The 3,024-nt window shown below is 51.2% G+C and overlaps 1 pseudogene; it reads left to right on the forward strand.

The window, feature by feature from the left end:
• Nucleotides 1-761: 761 nt before the first annotated feature.
• Nucleotides 762-2,580, forward strand: LOC123121025 (uncharacterized; annotated as a pseudogene).
• Nucleotides 2,581-3,024: the final 444 nt, after the last annotated feature.

The raw sequence follows: 3,024 nt of genomic DNA on the forward strand, positions 1-3,024 counted from the left end.
GAACGTGGCCAAGATTTAGACTACTCACAGTATGAGCTCTTGGGACATCCCGTGCGAGTGCGGCGGAGGGCTGAAAGGGTAGCCCGTTTTGTTGCCTCCTATCATGCCATTCGGCGTCCCGCAACGCACAATGAACTTCAGAAGGATCTGATTGAAGAGTGGTGGGCATGGCATGGACGACAAAGAGCATGATTTCTGCATTCGAAATTGTATTGTTCATGAACTATTTGTTGTATTTATTACAATATTCGTTGTACTGAACGATAAACTATTTGTTTGGGTTGTAATGATAACGATATTGAATTATTTATTGTTGATATATTTTATTTGTTTCATTTTTGCTTCTATTTGAAATGTATATGTGGTTTGTGCGTGCCGCGCGCGCTGTATTTTTGCGCGCTGCTGGAGCGGCGCACGCGCGCTGCATTATAGCGCGGCTGTTGGAGCCAGCGCTGGCGGCCGCGCTAAACCAGCCGAAGCGCGCGGCATACTCGTTTCTAGCGCGCGGTGCGAAGCACGGCCCGTTGGAGATGCTCTTACAACGGTCAATTTGCCCGCTGTTTGAGCTTGGCCTCATTGGATTCGGCGACCAGTCTTGATTACCCATGGCGACTCTCCAAGCTCCCAAGACGTCACACTATAATCACTAGCTCGATTCCCCATGCGTGGGAACGTGATCTCCTCCTCTCCGGCAGTACTTAAACACGCCGCAAGCGGTCACCAGCATCCCGTCGCCTCGCCCCTTCGAGTCCATCTGAGCTATGGCTGCCATCAAGATCAAGCTCGCCGTGGACAGGTCGCGGAATCGCGTGGTGTTCGCCGACGCCGGTTCCGACTTTGTCGACGTTCTCCTCTCCTTCCTCACGCTGCCGCTGTCCGCCCTCCAGTCCCGCGCACAAGGCGAGCCATCGCCGGGGTGCCTCTCCAACCTCTGCGACAGCGTGGACCGCCTCAGGAACAGTGGTCTGCTAAAGGTCGAGGCCTGCCATGGCATGCTTCTCACGCCTGCTCACAACGATGAGTTCCAGTATGCATACATATCTAGTATGATCTACGTGTCATTTCAGTTATTCTTCATGATTAGCTTGACTAATTAAGTTAAATCTCATTGTCAGGGACTGTAAGTCAGCTAGCAAGTACTGCGACAAAGCTCCTAACGGGTCTTGCAAGTGTTGGCTAGTTATGGCCAGAGTGTTGCATGTCTACGACTACGGGCAAGTGGTCAGAAAAGAGACGTTTGTACGTGGCACAGGACGGTTTGTGATCAGTGATGACATGACAGTCAAGCCAGCATCTACCGGAGTCATACAGTCGTTGCCTCAGGCGTTCGGTTCTAATGGAATCGCCCATGGCTTTGAGGAGCTCGAAGTGACCGTCAGCTGGCACAGTGTAAGACGATTGATTTAATCAGTAGAGTACTAGTATATACAAATCAGAGTAGAAGCCCCTCTCTTTTTTTCTAATATCTGGGCTTAATTACGATTTAGGTTTCATCCATGCTGAAGGCCTGCCTTTCATCAGATACTGTGCTCGGTGATGCATTCCTAACAAATGAACCTGATGGCAAGGCTTCTCATGCTACTGCAAAACCGAGCATCAACCGGAAAAATCCACCGTCCGATCAAGATTCCGCAGGTTCTTTCCCAGAAAGCAAGATCAAGATTTTGACACCTATAAAAAGAAGGTCATGTATGCTGAATGCAACCGTGAGTTCGTGGACCTGCTCATGGGTTTCTTGACTTACCCTGTGAGCTGCGTGATCAAGAACACAGGAGCTGGCACAGTGCTGGGTGCTTCACAGGTGGCCTCCCTGGTGTGATGTTACTGGATCCAAGCATTATGCCGTTTGACATTTTGAGCAACATCTTGTCCGATCGGTGCCGACCGCTTGATTGTCGGTGTCGAAAGGACACGATGCCAGAGCTAGCACGCTACTGCTTCCACCCTGAGATTGTCGAGGACCGAAAGTACGTCGTAGGTGATGATCTGCTTATACATCAGGCAACTGCCATGTCTGTGATGAAGTATTGGTCTGGGAGGAACAAGGCTATGGTACTGGAGAGTGGAGACGGACATTACCCTAGGGAAGCAGGAGGTAATCTAGCTTGTAAATTAGCACATATATTCCCTCAGTTCCATATTATTTGTCGCTCAAACGGATGTATCTAACACTGAAATGGAACGGAGGGAGTGACTAATAATGGGTAAATTAAGTTTGTTTGGGGGTTTTGCCAATGATTTCCGTTATTCTTGCAGGCTGTTGCACTGCTGCGAGCCGTGCTAGCTTCGAAGAATGCACTGACCGAAGTGTTCATCGATAGGCTGGAGGCACAGTCGTCCACCATGCAGAATATGCAAATCTTTGCCAGGGTCCCCGGGGGGCAGATCATAACCGTGGAGGTTGCGAGATCCGACACCATTGCGACTGTCAAGGGCAGGATCAAGGATAAGGCATCTATTCCTGAGGGGTTTCGTCATGAATTGGTCTACGGTAGCAGATATCTTAAAGACTCGCGCACAGTTGCCGATTACAATCTTGGTAGAGGATGTACCATCACCAACGAATTTTTCAACAAGTGATAGATCACAGCCAACTTGAGCACTACAACCGGTAGTGACGAAGCTTGCACTAGTAGAAAAAGGGGCTTTGGTCTAGGCCGGGTCAGCCCAGTCCAGAACCGGGACCCGTGGGGGCATTGGTCCCGGTTCGTGAGCCCAGGAGGCCGGCCGGGCCACGTGGGCCATTGGTCCCGGTTCGTTTGGACTTTTGGTCCCGGTTGGTGCGACGAACCGGGACCAATGGGCCTGGCTCCTGGTCCACCACCATTGGTCCCGGTTGGTGGCTTGAACCGGGACAACAGGCTGCCCTTTAGTCCCGGTTTGTGCCACGAACCGGGACCATTGAGGTGCCTATATATACCCCTCGCCCGCGAGCAGAGCACTACACTGCTCTGTTTTTCTCTGGCCAGGGAGGGGAGGGCTTTGTGGTGCTCTAGCTCACCTCCTATGCACATGAGGTGTTCG

This window comes from Triticum aestivum, chromosome 5D, assembly GCF_018294505.1.
Source record: "Triticum aestivum cultivar Chinese Spring chromosome 5D, IWGSC CS RefSeq v2.1, whole genome shotgun sequence".
In the NCBI taxonomy this organism is placed as follows: domain Eukaryota; kingdom Viridiplantae; phylum Streptophyta; class Magnoliopsida; order Poales; family Poaceae; genus Triticum; species Triticum aestivum.